Here is a 17738-nt window from a genome sequence, read left to right as displayed (position 1 = left end):
CATTTTTCTCCTACAAACAAATTAAAATACACTAATTCTGAAACTGCCCAAAAATGAGGTGACAAAAGGCTTTTTTTTAATTTAATTTAGTCCACAAGCTACTCGCTCATTTCTGCAGAAGGAAAGCTACAAGCCTATTAACATTACAAAAGGAAGCAGTATCAGAACAGAGCCAAATGCATTTGCTTGCACTAAAACAGAGCTAACTCAAACAATGTGYGGCTGTCGCTGATCTGATCGTACTGTTCTGTGCACTGGATCCCTTTCCTCCACCCTTCATTTGCACTATTTGGCTGTGGCTTCATTGCTAAAGAAAAGGATGTAATAATTACGTTGAGATAAGCACCAGTGGAGAAAATGAAACTTTTATGTCAAGTAAAAGCCAGACTCTTATTCACTCCTCATCTGAAATTTCATCAGCTACATGTAGCTTGGAGTACACTGGCTCTGTCTCTATTAGGATTTTCATGGCAAGATTGCCATATCAATGTAATAATTACACTTGTTCTAGCAATTAAGACATGACCCTGGACTGCTTGCCTTTCAGAGCAGGAAGCATTCTCCCTCTGTGTTTGGAAAACATCCAGCTTCAGATGAGATGGTATTCCAAACAACAACCAAGCACACTTCAGCAAACAGTTGCAACTCTATGCTGTAGTTGAGGAAAAGAAACAAAAACTGCTGTGATTCAGGAGGGAATATTCAGACAGGGAATATTAAATACGGCAGAACAGTCAATACACCCAGCACTGCAATGCACTGCCTAACATTTAACATGCCAATAGTCACTCACAGCTGGACCAAGCATTTGTGCCCTGAGCCCCTCTCTAACGACTACCCTTTAAGCACAGTAAGCTTATTCTAATTCATATTTACATCTCTTCTATTTCCAGTTGTTGCAGCCTGTTTGGGGGGTTGAAATGTCCTGGATTCTGCCCTACACAGCAACACATGCAGATTTGTTACATACAAAAATYACCGCATGCCAGTTAATAGAAACAGCTACAGACCCACAGCCTAAAATCACATTTCAAATCTGGAAATGTGCCAGACATGGCACATTCAACACGCCAGACACTTGTACACTATCAGCAATTAACAAACTACATTTTAACTTTTTCTGAACAACACTCTGCAGCAAATTGTAAATAAACATGAACTATATGCAAGAAACGACCTTGTCCGTTTAAGTAACTCGCCTCCAGGTATGAACTATAACAGCAAAACACAGAAGCAGACGGCTACCCTCTTAGATTACAACGAGCTTATGAACTCAGTTTAACCCGCACATTTACACGCAAAAGGGAACAGCTGTTCTTTCTATATGCTAAAGGTGGAAGACATCTTTAAAAATATATATTATGACCCCCTTATAAGCCTTACATGATTAATTTAAAAAATAGAAGACACCTTAAGTCTCATCAGTAAATTGCAAGAAAAGCAAGCATGGTCTCTGCATGGAGATTTTGTATGATTCCACTTTCAAGCCCACTTAGCATTAGAAGCAGTCTGAAAGAGAAGACCAAACAACCAGAGTATTGGCAAACAAGAGGAAAAAAGCTACCTTCCCTAAAAACTAGATGTAAACTGAACTGAACCACAAAAGCACTTCTATTCCTTGTTTCGTATTACAAARCTCCACTTCCTCCTCAAAAAACCCCCCCAAAAACTCCATACCAAACACACACAAACTTGAAGCATAGTGACAGAAGCATCTCACTTCTATGTTAAACTTTTYTATCTCATTACTATAAAAAATACTTGCTGAGAGTTAGAGCAACCTTCACTTTCTGCTGACAGAAAGCACTGTAACATTATGTTAAGAGCAAAAGTAGTACCGAGTGAAAATGAATAACTCAATTCCTTTCTCAACCTCATCTAGTGCAGAAATAAACACAAGAAGATGCAAAAGGAAATGACGGTTTTCTTCTGCTTTAAAAAATAGGACCTAAAATCCCAAACCCCACTGCTCATATCAATCTTCTAGTAATTACCATGTACAATATGGGTCAATCTTGCCATCAACAGACCTCACCTGCATGAGAGGAAGTAATTCAATTTTGAGGCCAACTTAGTTTTTTGGGCTCCTTTGCTGCAACTACTACTTGTGATGTAGAGCGGTACTGTGTGATACACATAACCACTCCACAGGAATGAGTTTCAAAATCACCCACTCATTTCATACAAGTCACTGAGGAGCCAATGACTAGACATCATTATCATCAACCTACTTCCTCTTCTCAATAATTGGACCATGAAGCACTGAAGTGAGAAGATGCATCTTACTTCCTCTACATCCTCAACATGTGAAAAACATCAACTTTGTGTTTTACTTGGAGGCAGTTAGGGCATCGAAAACCTCTCAAGAACGTGCTGCACCAATTACAGCATTATGTCGTTTCCTTTCTAAAACCCTACTATGGCTAGAATGTGTATATATGTGTCTCTGTGTGTGTCCGTGTATGTATGGTAACACTTGACATCAAATGACACCAAACATTGTTGGCCATTTCTTTAAGGCTATTTATGTTGAAGCTTCACAACTAAGAATGTCATCTCATGCAGTAATTGTCYACAGACACCGCAAAACAACACAACATCAAAGGAGAAAACATCTATCTACTCCTGCATAACTGTTAATCCATACAATTAACCCTCTGTAACACCACACTATAAATGCGAACACATGCTCCATTTCTGTGATGCTTAGAAGATTCTCCAAGATACTATTCTTGTCACTAATGAGGTGCAGAACAAACAATTAAAGATCTGCAAAAATAACACACTGAATTTAGATTTAAAAAAAACAAAACAAAACACAGAGAACAAAACATCATAGGCTGTGTAACATCTGAACTGTATGGAAACATGTGGCATTACCCTTCCTTCAAAGCTGACTATGTCAGACTCATCAAACCCTTGGTCTTCAGTATCACAGTTTTATGAGACTAGAGAAGAACTGATTTAAATCATATTTTACCCTGTATCATAAAGCAGCCTCCTTCTCTACTGATGCAGGTGTTTACTAATAACACATTTGATGTATGGCTTCTTGACTGTACTCACACCATAAGTACTGCTTTTGCTTTCCAACCACCAAAATACTGACAAGGCAAATATGGCATCTCTTATTCCCAGAAAGGGTAGGCTAGCTATATATGGCCTATCATCCTTTGCTTCGCAGAAATTAAGTTTGAAAGGATGCAATGGGAACCTGGCAAAGCTGGAGTAGGCCATTTCTAAGCTAAGTTTTCACCTCCACGCACAGTYGTTGTTCATAATCTTCCTAAGTTCTTACTGAGTCACAGGCATCTGCCTGCAACATTCAGTCATTCAATTACAGGTGTTTTTGTGCCATGGATATGTTAGTGAATACTCTCAGTACTAATACGGAATTGCTCACCAACAATAAATGATGCATAGTATATCAGGACAATGAGGAAAGGTAATTTAAAGATTCTCAGAACTTTGATTTCAAGGGTTTTCTGGTTTTGTTTATAAATACTCTTTCCAAGACGGTAAATATTGAGAACTGAACAAGGCAGATAACAGTTTCTGTGCAGCAATACCAGTATCCTATTACAGCCTTGTATGGCTTTAATATTACAGTAAACTGCTTTGAGAGGTGTAAACATGTTTATACTGTGATTCATTACGTGCATACAGAGACACACCTCACTTCCCCTCAAACCAATGTTTTGCATCAGCTTACAGTGACTTGGTCAGTCCATATATTATTGTTGAAGCAAAAAAGGCAGTTGGGGAGAAGGTGGGTGGCAGAGAGAAGGAAGGACCTGCAGTCTGGAGATACTCAATACACATAGCCAGTTTTGCGGCTGAATCACCTTTCGCCCAGTAGCTCTTGGTCCCAAACTATATGTTATGCTGTCATATTTTTCTGCAGACCCTGCTTAACCAAGACAGGAAAAAAGATTTGGSGGGGGGGGGTTACCTAACAAGAAAAGGAAACCCCACAAAACAAAAGGTAACCTTTATAACAAAAAGTTACTTTCAGCCCCGTCAGTCCTCTAATCTAGTTTACCATATAGTCACACAAAACACTTCTGTGCTGTCACTGGATGGAGCACAGTATGGAAACTGGATGCTGCTTAAACCAGAACTACTGGACAAAATACTCCCTTAGAAATGTAGGCTCTTCTTAATCTAAGCCAGGTTTTGCAACTAAATTCCTCTTCATTTGGGCTTAAAGCCACACAGCTAGTCAAGAAAAGGTTTCAAGAAGATTACAGAAATCAGTAAATCCACTAAATGGAATTACACTATTGCAACCTCACTTGCAGCGACCTATGCCCAAATATTGTTTCAGTCATTAAAAAAAAAAAAAATCAATCTTCTACAGGACTTGGGAAGTAATAACAGAACGACTGTTGAGTTCAATTTAAATATCAAGTCAGCCTCTGGGGAAGAAAAAAATTAATTAAAACCTAAACAGTAAGTTGCAGATAAACCAAATTCTGGGCCATTTGGGGTTTGCCTGTAAAGTTTTGTGTACTATTCAAATACAGCCTTTTTGTTGGTGCCAAGAGCTTTCAGGAAATATTACTATACTCTATTGAAAGGCAAGACATGTTCCGAGGTTAGTAATAGTCAAGTTTTAGGAATTCTTGTTTTGAGACCAGTTTTTTAACATGAGTTTACAACTGTTAGAACTAGAAAGTTTCATGCTGTTTCAGACACTGGGAAGCATTTTGAAAACATTAGTGCTTTAGAGATGCATCACTGAAGCCAGTGCAACAGGTGGAACTGAAGCCAGATCTGTGGTATCTACCAAAGAGAGTCTCATCATACATTTGGCATATGCTCAGCAGACCCTGGGAGAAAGACAGGAACATAATGCTACCCGCTGTAGACTGACCTATTTGATAATGTTTTGGGAACACTCCAGCAAAAATTATTCTCTCAGCAATAAGCAGCATTTCTGACAGCATTTTGAATAAGTTGCCATTCCCTGTTTCAAAAAGTCTTTCTAAATAAAGATAGTAAAACACAATCATTTCTGGCCACATATGCAACTGTAATCTGACAATCTACATCATACATATCAATAATCAYAAAAAGAACAGATTTTTTTCCAGCCATCTTACCTTCCTGATTAAGGGCAAAGTTTTGAAATTGAACTTGGATGGCTCAGAAAGTTAAGCTTGCATTGAAAGAATGCTGCCAAGCACACTAAGAAAACATGACTTATTCAGATACAGTAATCTGTTCCCAGTGTCCTGCTGATGTTTAAATAGGGAAAAAAACCTGCAAAGTCCATTCCTTTTGATAAACAGCCAGCATTAGTTCAGATCTTATAATAACAAACTAGTGCTAAAGTTTCTTTTTACAATTGTAACTGTGTGCACGTAATGCTTACCCATCTCTCACTGTACTTGACTGCTCTATTCTTGCATACAAACACTGCAGTTTAAAAAAAAGTTATCAAAATTCTGCTTGGGGGATTCTTGTAAAATTCAATATATTGCTTCTATCTCACAATAAAGCTGCAGAGAGTCGTGCAGGACAAAGCATTGCATACAGCTATAATCCAGAGTGCAGCAGCTTGCAACTTAATATTTTTATTTCGTCAAGCTCCACACGTGCCTATTGATGCCCAAGACTCCAGAAACCGTGCAAAGGCTTTTCATTAGCATTAGTACATAGTCTCTTGATTGCTATGAACTTTACCACACCAATGGCGGGGTTTGTCGACACAGTTGTTTGCAATAGCAATGACAGTCACACAACCAGAAAGAGAGGTCTGAAGTCATTTTGGTTTCCAACACAGGGCAAGATTTTATCTATAGCAAGAAGAAAAGGAACTGCTGCTAAAGTATCAGGAGAAGCAAAGGAAAGTAAGTATAAAGTAGCTTCCTACAAATAAATAGCCAGGAAACTGCAATACAGACAAACAGCTGGTGAATTTAGCAGTAATTAAAGCACTTGAAGAGCAGCAGAATTTACAAGTGGAAAAACAAACTCTATCACATATTATTTCACTGGTCTGAGTGCACCTGCCCTGCAGTGCAGGCTCCAAAGCAAAGCAGTGCATTTACTGTCATCCTTTCCAACATTCCTCCCACCTACCTCAGGCAATGACAAAGGGTACTAACAAGTACCAAACCCCAGAAAACATGCATCAAGACAACACTCTTGCCGCATGACCCAAAAGATGGTTCTTATAGTCTCCTGGCAAGCTGTTAAGAGGAGGAGTGCATAAAGATGGCATCTTCCCTCAGAAAGTAGCTTTTGTGGACAAAAGGGTCTTGACAAAGGCTGTCAAGAAGCAGATGGATAGTTGTTGTGTTATAAACAGCCACGATAATGAATCATGATGTGACCAGAAGATGATCAGATTCACTAACATGATCCTGTTATACAGCCACAATTCATACAGCAGACTTGTAAATGAGCTCCAAGGCTAATCCTGGGAAAGGACTGCAATAAGGTATCCCAGAACAGGTCTCTGTGTGGAAATCATTCCAGAATATGAGCACCTTTGGGAAATTTATTCTGGAATACTTGTTAGAGTTTCAATTCATATTCTATCTCAAATGAGGCAAGTTTTGTTACCTAAAGAAGCCTCATAATCTCACAAGCAAGGTGATACAAACAGATCCCAACACACTCCTCAAAGTCTGGCATTATACCGCATCTTCTTTGAAAAGAAAACTCCCTTCTTCCATGTCCCTGCAACATTGATCCCACAGAATCCTAGGAATCAGAAAAGCACAAATGCATGCCAGAGTCTGCATCAGCATCTACCGACTGCTTTCTGAATCAACACAGCAGCTTTTACACACACACGCACACACACTTTGCATATTTAAGAGCTACAACCCCAAGGAGTAAGTACGATTCGGAGTACTGATTTGGCTGCACCAAGAGCTCACAGTACTTCATATCCTCCCTCACTGCACACAGACTTCCTCAGGAAAAAAAGAAAAAACAAAACAAAAAAAAAACACAGACTCAGAATAACCAGGCGAGAGGCCAATGGTTACAAAGATCCCATAGCCATTGTTCAGAGAAAACAAGTCACTTGCATCATTCCCCACATGCAATAAGCTTCTGGCTGATTGAATTCTGCCTCCGAGGACCAGCGCCAGATGTGCTCTATCTCCAGATGCCAGGAGCTCCACACCCTGGGGATCAGCAACCAGAGTTATTTTCCATCAGCTGTAATTACTATAGCAGGATGGAGAAGGCCTGGATGTGCTGAGGTGATAATCTCCAAGGTAAATGAATCCTAGATCACTTAAAATTTTTGCAGATAACAGCGAAGACCTTAATTTGGGACCATGTAAGTCGAGAGATAATTTGGAACAGAGGTCACAAATGTAAAGTACTTCTACCTGCTCATCTTCTTGGCATTGTGCACTAGGCTGAATGCCAAACAGTAATCCTCAAACAGAGGCTAAGGTGCAGCTACTCCAGTTTTACCATTCCACTGTGGGCAGACAACATCAGTGGAGCCACATGCTAAGAGGACAGCAGGCAGTCTCTTGAAACAGCCAGAAAAGAGGACTTGGGGAGGTTGGGGGGGGGAGATTCACTGACTGATGCTGCCTCATCATCATACTTAGAGAAGTAACCCAACCAGTTTCCAAGAGTTCTCTTGACCACTGTTTTTAATTACCCACCTACACACATTACAGCCTTTAGCAATCTTGGTTCTTCAGACAGTGGGAAAAAAAACAGAAAGCAAGCAGGCGAAAAGAATAACAACACACATGATCCCTGCCTAGAAGAGCTTACAAACTGAGAGGAAAAACTGTCAAAACAGGAGAAAGATACAACATGCAGAAATGGTAAAATAAGAAGACTGCATAAGGAATGGAAAGCAGAGATTGGGCAAGATCAAGGACTTAGGTGCACAAAATTATCTGGTATAGAATTTTTGACTAGTAAAACACAGGTCTCCCTACTTATTCAGTGATACTTTACCTACCATTCTGCCAGTTTACAACTTCATTCCCTTCTAATGAAGCACCATTCACTGAGAGAGCAGAGTCAAACAAAGTGGGTTTATTACTAGAAAGCTATTTTGAAAATAGGAAAACATTACTCTGAGGTGGTTCTCGGGTAAAACACTCCAAGATGCACGTAGAGAGATCATTTAAGCATTACTGTCAGCTTCTCTCACATGAAAAGTTAAGAGTTCAGACTTAAGGGCATACTTCAGTAACAATACCAAGAACAAATCCCAGACATACTGAATTCCAGTACCCCCATACCTAGTGGCTGTGAAACCTTCCTCCTTAAAATTATGAATCAAGAACTAACAGCAGGAGTTAAAAGTCTAGACAAAAAGCTTTCTTTTTTTTTTTTCCAGAAAAGGGAGGTTAGTCAATAATATAACTGTTAGAATGAAATAAAAGTCTGAGCAGAAAAAACTAGTTAACCAAATGTTTAAGTACATATATATAAAAAACATAGCTCCCCCCACTCCAATCTCTCTCATCCTTCCACAGTACATAGCTTAGCATAAGCTAGCCAGCATCCCTTAAGTGACTGTTTCTGCCTATGTCAGCACTTCTGGGAACTATGAGCAAATCTGTCTCTGCTCTGGGGAATTAACTGCTCTGGTAGCAAATTTAAACACCGACTAACTACTAGTCACCAAGTAAAATCCAGGCATTTTTCAGTCCTCTGGGTCATACAAAATATCTTCACTTTGTACAACTGTCTTAAAGACTCTGTAAAACACTGAAATTTGCAACAGCAGAATGATCTCAGCATTAACAGACATCCAACACATGGATTTTGTCACAACCATTCAGGATTCCTTCAAGCACAGCAGTTAGCCCCCTTCAACCTTTCAAACATGTTGCTTTCTGTTGTTTGATCGAGGAAGGGAAATTGAAAAGTGCCCAGGGTAACTCCATGGCCAACTCTCTGCCCTTTAAAAAAAAAAAAGTTTTCTTAGCTGAGCATTTTATTTTTCAGTTGCAGTTAGATGTGATAGTAACAACAGTAGAAATGACCAGAGCCATGAAAACATTTCAGAGAGAAAATGTACTCGCAACATACATCACATTTTTGGCCACAAACTGGCTGTGAACAGACAGCAATTCCTCTGAAAAAAAACATTAACCATCTGTAGAACTTGTTTGTCAAAGTTTATTAGGCAAATAAGACCTGGCAGCAGCCTGTTCATATACTAAGTTTCAAGCAGACAAGTTGAAGTTCAAATGGTATGTATCCTCTCTGCGGGCAAGTTAACTGAGCTCACTGCAGTTATTCGCCTGGTTGACGATAGCTCTTGCAGAACACCTCCAAATAAATGTTTACTTACTGCATATATCAGCCAATGTTCACTTAAATTTTTGCTGTTTTGTGTGCATTTCTTCCAGCCATGTCATTAGTTATACTGAGCTCCCTTGGAATTGATTTATGCTGTACAAAAAAAGGCTCCAGGAATATTTCCTGACTCTTGAGGGTTGCATGGTTCACGTGCACTTCTAGTAGTCGCCATATCCGACTTTCTCAATTGAAAAACACACCTTTTTAATGGTCTCAGAGGTAAAATATTCTCCTTCTGCACACAGATTCCAAAGTCACAGCTGCTATCTAGTATAGTGGGGTTTTGTGGCTCGGGGTGGGGAGGAAGAAGGGAGTTTTGAAGGAAGTAGATTAGATGAGATGAAAATCCAGGATCATACAGGTATTTGGGGGAGGCAAAGGGAAAGACTTGCAAATGATTAAAGTTCAATTTATTGAGGCTTCACTATAGTTTTGCCTGCATTTGCCACACCCTACCTAAAATCTCCCTGTGCAGCTTGCCTAAGTAGGTCCAGATGTTTAACTATTTCTGCATGTACACTTTCTAGCTTGCGAACACCTGCAAACTGAGTTTTGGAACACGAGTAAGTAATATTTTTAACTTTATCCAGACAGTAAAAACAAGCTGTTAAAACCCAGACAGACAAAAATTCTCCACAGCTACAGGTTTCTTTTACTCAGCTATTGAAGAAGCATAAAATGTATGGACTTTTTTTTTTTTCTCCCATCATCTGCAGCTGTTCAGACCTTCTAAGTGGAAAAYGCTACCCATGTGCATTTTCACCCTCTTGGCTTTCACTTGAGAATATGAACACTAAAGCAGCAGTTTAATTTGCTTTCATAGCTTTTGCAAGAGAGACATCCAGATAAGTCACCAATATAGATTTCCGAGGTTAATGCATCTTCCCCTCAAAAAAACAAAAAACAAAAAAAAGTTTAAATATATCATACCTCACACTGCCAACTCCCAAATAGGAGAAGCAACCAGAGAAAAAACACAGAGCAAGAGAAAAACTTTTTTACATGCATAATTCATTCCTGTAGGGCAGGCAACGCTCATCTGAGCTTCTCAATCATTCTGGAATCAGAAAATTTTCAATGACTGAAATGAAAATACAGTGTGATAGAGAACATTGGTAAATCTATGGCTGTGAGTGGCCTTCCTTAAAATGGGATAGACTTCAGAAACAAGCTACACCTTATTCGAAATAACTGAAGTAATGTAAATTAGAGCCTCAGAAGCTACTTCAAACTACAGCAAAATGCGCACAATACAAATAGCGACTGAAACACACCTAACGCCGAGCAATTTATGATTCAGCTGTCAAAGGCGACACCTCCTATAAAACAAAGGATCAGGTTTTTTAAATTCTGTTGCTTTAAAAAGTTCTAGAAACAACAGTCTGGCTTTTGTATTAAGCTACAAGTGCTAAGAAAGAACGTTAAGTATGTCACACAGACATCCCCTAGAGTTAATTACACATCAGAGAATAAATTTGATAACCTTCCACTCCTCTTTCTTGAATTATTCACTGTCAACAGCGTAAGGCTTGAGAAAGTTTCCTATTCAAAAGTCAAACTCTTGTTTTTTCTCCTCCTCCACAATGAAAAATAAGACATATGCAAATACACTTATATTTCAGAACATACTTGTGGCTTCACCAAGACACTCATCCAAGCAATTAATGAGAAGCCAGTATCTGAAGGCACATACACAGCAGCAACACTCCCTAGGTTACTCCAAATGCTATGGCTTAGAGATTGTTCCTGTTAAAGCAGTCAGTCTTTGCCCCAAAGGGCTGATTTTTATAACTGCATAAAGTTATTGAAATTGTCCCTTCACCAATTATTTGGATATATTCCTTGGATAACAATAAAAAAGACATGGGGCCTTTCAGATCACCTAAAATATCGAGTATATACCACTTGTAAAATTAAAGCTAGAGAAATCACCTTAGAAGCCTTTCTAAAATTTTAAGCACTAAGAGTTCAACCCTCAACAGTCTCTTTAGTCAAAGTCTGTTGACCAAGGAACACGCCACTGCTTACACAGCATCCCAGAAATGACACGTTGATGGATAAGGACATGACAAAGTGCTCAAGAGCCACAGGGTGCAGGAAAGTGCAAAACCTCAGAACAGCCAGGCAGGCCACTCAGTCAATGGCAAAAAAAGCCTTCCGTCTTACCTGAACGGCCAGACATAACCAGTACTTTATTTAGGAAGTCTGAAAAAACAAGAAAAAATCCACACTACAAAGAAAGCAAGCCTCAGATGGCACATGCCAGCTACTCCAGAAGGTCAAAAGCTCACAGAMATGTATCACGCTTCTGCAAAAACACTTACCTACACCACACAAAACCCAGCTCCTTACTCCAGGAGCACGTACAAAACAAAAATGGGGCAGGGGCAATGACAGCAATGTACAGATATAGAGCTTGGGTCAGAAAGTGACAGAGGTCACGTACTTYGGAACATCGCTGTTGTAGTGGATTGTCACATAGATGTCACTGAAAAAGCATTTTATCGCTTACAGCAAGGCCAAACCCAAATCTTTATTTAAGAAGCATCTAAATAAAACAGAATGCCAGAAGTGTGACATAATAAAGCACAGTTCACGGGCTTAAAAGTTCTAGGTCAGCATATCCTATGCACTGGCTAATTTGGAGCAATATAATTCTCCCAAAGGCAGTTTGTTTGGGTTGATCCACAAGATATTTTGTCATTTAGGCATTCCGTAATCGTTGTTTATTCACGGAAAGAAAAGGCCAAGCTTCTGTCTTCATTTATAGCCACCTACCTCCGATCTAACCTATTCTTGCAGACTGAGTATCAAGAGTCCCCCACGGCTAATTTATCATCTCCACTATCATGTCTAAAGAGTTGCTTGGAAAAAAAAAAGCGATACATTAATTTAAACGTGTATTAATAAATTTAACGTGGCAACACTGTGAAATTTAAGTCAATATACACTCAAGACAACTTAAAGGGGAAAAGAGAACCTTTTGAATCACCATTACAAAATGTTCTCAGGCCAACTGGGGTCCTGTAAGAACGAAAGCAGGACAGAACAACCAGAGTAAGAGCACCGCACTTTCACAGGACAGTACATTCACTTTAACAGTAATCCTTGAGAAAAATGCAGAAATCAAGCCCATCTTATAACTGCACTACCCATTTCTGCTATGACAAAGGGAGAAATACAATTTTCACCTTTCCACTTTTCACAGAAGAGGGGAGAATTACAAGCTAACACATTCGCAACTGCATTTTCCCAAAACAGTGTGTTACATCACTTTTCACGATAGCTTGGGAACAACACACTGCATAGTTTTATTTAACAATTACCTGTTTTACCTGTACAGTCTCAAGAGGAACACAAAAGCTCTAAATTTTAATTCTGCCTTCTACATAGACAGTTGGGGGTTTTTTTAATTGTTTAAAGGAAGTCAACTTAACCTGAGATAGTCCAATTTCTTTATGTATAAAAGATAAATAATAGCTGGTATGTTAGCAGAATATTTAGAATTAGCTAATGCTTATATAGCACTTCAGAAACCCAGAGTGTCAAACCGTATTCAACAACTATTATATTAAGTCACAACAGCAGGGGCATTAGCAAATATATATGCCAGCATTTGAGGTTCTCAGACCACTGACAGCTGCACCAGGAACTCACTGCTGCTTCTGCTGTTGGTGCTGTTTATTGCAATAAAACCTCTTCTGTTAGAATTACAACAATTCTGTAGCTGATGCATATTCAATACATTCCCCCTCCCAACAGGCCTGCCTGTATGCAAGACTGCCCTGGTTAAGCTAATCTAATGCAACACACTCATATAAAGTATTTATTGGTTTTAAAAGAAGTTTCAGTTGATTTAACTCCTTTGTACTTAGGGCAAGCTAACGAATATAAACCAAGTATACATCAATTTACTAGTGTCCTTACAAAAGTCACCCACAGATTTAACCATGTCAGTATAAAATGACAGCTTTATGGCTGCCCATGTTGGCAGGTGAAGCATAAGTCACGCAAGAATAAAGGAAGCAGCAGATAAATTAGAAAACCTGTTTATTACACAGGCCCTCAACACCCTCACTAACCCCTCACCCATTCTTTAAACTTCTTGGAGCTTCCCAGTAGAATTTTGTGGCTTGACAGATATTTTCCATCTATTCTTTAGTAAACAGAAACCACAAAGATGAAACACTGTTGAGTTCCACATTCTAATTTTTCTGAGAGAGGGAAGGAATTGGAAGAATTGTCGGCCCATAAACTCCTAACAAACAACAGTACTGAACCATGCTTTGTGGGGTATACAGTTACTTCCAATTTTCTCTCCTCCTGTCACCAGGACTGTTTCATCACCCAAAATCTCAAAAACTGCCTGACATATCCTTTATTATGTGTCTTTCCACGGCCTAACCTAACGGGTATAGGGCTCTCCAGAAGTATTTTTCCGGTTCAGAAGTCCCAGCTGTGCACTGTCAGGAGACAGCACATCTGTGACTTCTTCAGAAAGTCCCAAGTGTCCAAACAGCACGTGGCTTTGGCCAGCCAACRTCCGCAGCCAATATTCTAATTATTTGGCCATGCCCTAAGCGAACTTTCAGTGTTGATGGACACATTCTATTGGAAAGCAATATAGAGTTTCCAAGTTTAAAAGGAAAACTCTCCACACGCCTCAAGTTTCTAAACAAAATGATAACTCCATTGTGCATAACAGCATTGCATTGTTGCTGGCCTGTGCTACGAACAGAGAGGATACCTATTCCACCGCCATTCTTCACTCAAGGCTCGGGCTGACACCTATTTGAGTTCTTTGCAGAGATCTTGAGCACAAAATAGCAACTCTATTTCCTTCAAGTGTTTTCAGTACTGTGCGTTTTCAGCCATATCAACTCCCATGAGAAATTATGAACTTGCATAAGCCAAACATTTTGAATGTTTAATAGCTCTTGGGTTAAAGACAAGAAAAATTGAAAGATTTCTTAGAATGAAAAGCAATAAAGTTATCTACAATGCGGAGGCTTCTTTCTAACAACGAATTTAAAACCTAGTCAATGTTCTTAACTTTATGATTGCACGTCACTTTCAAATAATACTGTATGTGCACACAAAGTACTGACCTAACACAAAACAAACTAAACTGCTGTCATTAAAGCTAACTACTTCATGAACAGCGAGACTTCTTCTAGTTCTGCTCTGACAAAAAGAGAGCAACTACTTTTAACTCTGTGTTACTGGCTAAGTTTTAACAAGAAGCACAGCTATATTAGACCCTCTTCTGAGGCTTTTTTGTAAGTCAACTAAGTATACGAGTCCACGGGTGGTGTGTAAAACATTATTTGTTGTTATACTACCAGGATGGTACACGAAGTTGTGGTAACAACAAGCAATACTATGTTCTCAGAAGCAATTCTCTGTGTTTATTGCAAAGTTACCTTGGCTTGGAGAATGCATTCTCAGGCCTGCTTGTTACTTGAATAAAATTTACAGCTGGAACAAAACCAGGCTCATTTTACTAACTACTACATTATGAACAAGTAACAAATTCCTAAGTTAAAAGTTAAAGCAGCTGAGGAAAAAAATGGTTCAAAATAGCAAGAGGCAACGATGTAATTTACACTAGGCTATTGATGAAATACATTCACACTCTTCTGAAGTGCTGACTTTGTGTGTCATACTGATTTACGTACTATGTACACATCTACCGCATGAGTAATTTTAAAGCATCCAGAACTAACAAATGAATTCACACATCATTCCTAAAGGACAGTTAAAGCCATTATCCTTTGTCTGGAGAAAGGATATTCAGTGCTCTTAAAATATCAACTTAAACTTTTTAGTCAGTCTGAAGTTTCACCGTTTCCTCACTAATTCAGAGGATTTATGACCATAATTTGTGACAGACCCTCACATCACGCTAGTAGTAGTTACTAGGAAAACAGACCCCTAAATCTATGATAGACAGATTGAAACTGCACTGAAATTCAGATGAGGACTCCTACATAACACATTCCCCCTTCCTAAAATAAGCATGTGTCCTATCTTGCTACCTTCCATGTTTAAACATAGAATGCAATGTTTCATTGGCTTTAGGTTACCAGAGGAAAAACATTACGAATGAAAAGCCATTCTGAAGTTGTGCTCAAATATATCTTTTTATTTAATGCTGCATCACTAGTTTCAAACCTTTGTAATGATCCCATCATTCTTCTCTGTTCCCCTTTATGTTATAGGTCTTAATATCAGGCAACGAATCATTCCACTATAGAAAACTAAGATACAATTTCATAATTCGGGGAAACATTCTAGTATACCACAAACAACAGCTAACCAAACTTTTGTGAATTTAGGCAAGCAATTACAAAGAAGAATGATTTCAACTACTTCTAGGTTTTAAGAGCCACACATAAMACATCTGCTATGCAATAGTAAATGTTCAGACCTTAAAATATTTTCAGACAAAAACATGTCCTTGCCACAACTGTCCTGTTCCTGAATATTTCATGCAGGCAAGAGATTCCTCCCCTCAAGGAAGCACCAAATGCAACAATCATTTTGTCTCATCTCAGTGAAAGGAGAGTTAAGTATAGCCCATTACCTCTAGGTATCTCAACCAGGTTTATCACTATGTTAAGCCATGTAAATAAAGCCACTCCTGACATCTCCACCTATAGAGCAAGGACTTTGCTCCACAGCGAAATTATTTCAGAGTCAAAGTATTCAGAATCTAGCATAATATGTTAAACTTAGCCGAAGCTTTAACACGAAAGAAGTTCCAGCCCATCCCCAATACTGGAGAGAGATATTTACATATTTGTAAGACAAGGACATCAAAATACTTTTAAGAGATAAAGGGTCCCTTAAAGTCAGGCACCTGCATAGCTTTTACAGAGGCAGGGTCTTCAGGAATGGAAGCTTAAAGCACAAGCCTCTTAGGAATGTTCACAACCAGTCTGTCCCATACAAATACAAAACAAGCTGTAATTCTTTGAAGTTACAGGAATTACAGTTTTACAAACAAAATGCCTGGAAGGTGGAAATACAGTACACATTACACTTTTTGGACATATTACAGACTACAGTATAGCATATACCATCATTAAAATAAAAAAAAAAAAAAGACTACTTCACTGAAAACATGAGGAGAGAGCCTTTCATAGAACATTCTCGCTCATCCTAAAGGGACAGGTGAGCTCTCCTTAGAAGCACCATCCAGATCAACCTAACAAAGAATCACATACCTTCGTACTAAATAGTCAGAATGAAAGCAATGTCATTAGGATTTATAACCAAGACTCTTCAGCTAATTACTAAAAGACAGCACATTTAGAGAGGAGTTTTTCCATGCAGATTTGAGCGAAAGGTGGCTATCAATACAGGACATACTATATTAAAAGAACCACTGTCCTTAAACTGAAATAAATGCAAATCAAACTTTAAGTTACAACTTATGTCTTAGTTTTAATGTGAACTGAATCACATTATTTCCCCAAGAGTTCCAAAAGTAAAGTTTTTCTTTTTCTAAATATTCCTTTTTATAACTATCCATTATATCAGTGAGTAAACGCAAGCTATACTGTCAGTGTGTTCTCTCTGAGACTCCTACAAACTGATTGTTTTTCCTAAAAATACATAGTTCAATTTAGTCAAGTARGAACACAAACAAACGCTCAGAAAGGAACAAATCATACCTCATGTTTTCTGAAATATTTTTAAAAGGTTGAGGCAACTTGTACGGAGATGGTGCATTCAGATGCAAAGGGCATCTTTTTCATATAACTGTGATAGAATAAGCAGTGCTTAATATACACCTACCAAGAATCCCAACTAAAAATAGAGAACGATGATGCCGGCAGAAATCAGTCAGTTCTCTTGCGCTAAATGACAGTTCTGATAATTACAGATGGTTTGAAAAGGTGGGTGGCCTAATAAAAAAGGGCCCGAGGTGATGTTCTGCCAGCCTTGGCCGCACTGCCGAGTTTTCTAAACTACCTAGGAAATTGCAACAATTAGGTTTCAGTTTGCTAAGCGCTGAGGTGATGTATTCGAGCAGACCAGACGTAGCAGCAATAAACCAGAAGTTTCACACGTGCAGCTCTAGGTCCTCATCGCCAGTGGTACAAATTCAAGACTGAAGCAGCACGCACCGAGAAAGGAAAGGAAAGGAACGAACCCCAAACCTTTCTCCGCAGATGCTGCGGGCAGGACCCTCCCTTCGTTTATTTATACTTTTAAAGGATTAATGCATTTCAAAACAGTATTGCGGAGTACTGCGAAGAGGAAGCCAAGAGCAGCCGTGGTGCCCACGTCTCAGCACGGCCAAAGCCGCACGCCCTCGTGCCCGGCACGAAGCGCAGGGTCCGAGGCCGCGCGTCCCGCCGGAACGGGGAAGCCGAGCGCCGGGAGCGCCCGGCGGGGCTCGCCGCGGGCCGGGCGCGCGTCCC

General features: G+C 39.3%; 1 protein-coding gene across 2 annotated transcripts in view; it reads right to left on the bottom strand.

Annotated features, from left to right (window-relative positions):
* LRP5 (LDL receptor related protein 5) overlaps positions 1-17738 on the bottom strand; it is a 167078-nt gene that overhangs the window by 148350 nt on the left and 990 nt on the right. The window lies entirely within an intron of this gene.

The sequence above is a fragment of the Apteryx rowi genome, unplaced genomic scaffold (assembly GCF_003343035.1).
Source record: "Apteryx rowi isolate R43461 unplaced genomic scaffold, aptRow1 scaffold_152, whole genome shotgun sequence".
Classification (NCBI taxonomy): domain Eukaryota; kingdom Metazoa; phylum Chordata; class Aves; order Apterygiformes; family Apterygidae; genus Apteryx; species Apteryx rowi.
Note: the sequence above shows the minus strand (reverse complement) of the source record. Positions and strands in the feature narration are given on the sequence as shown.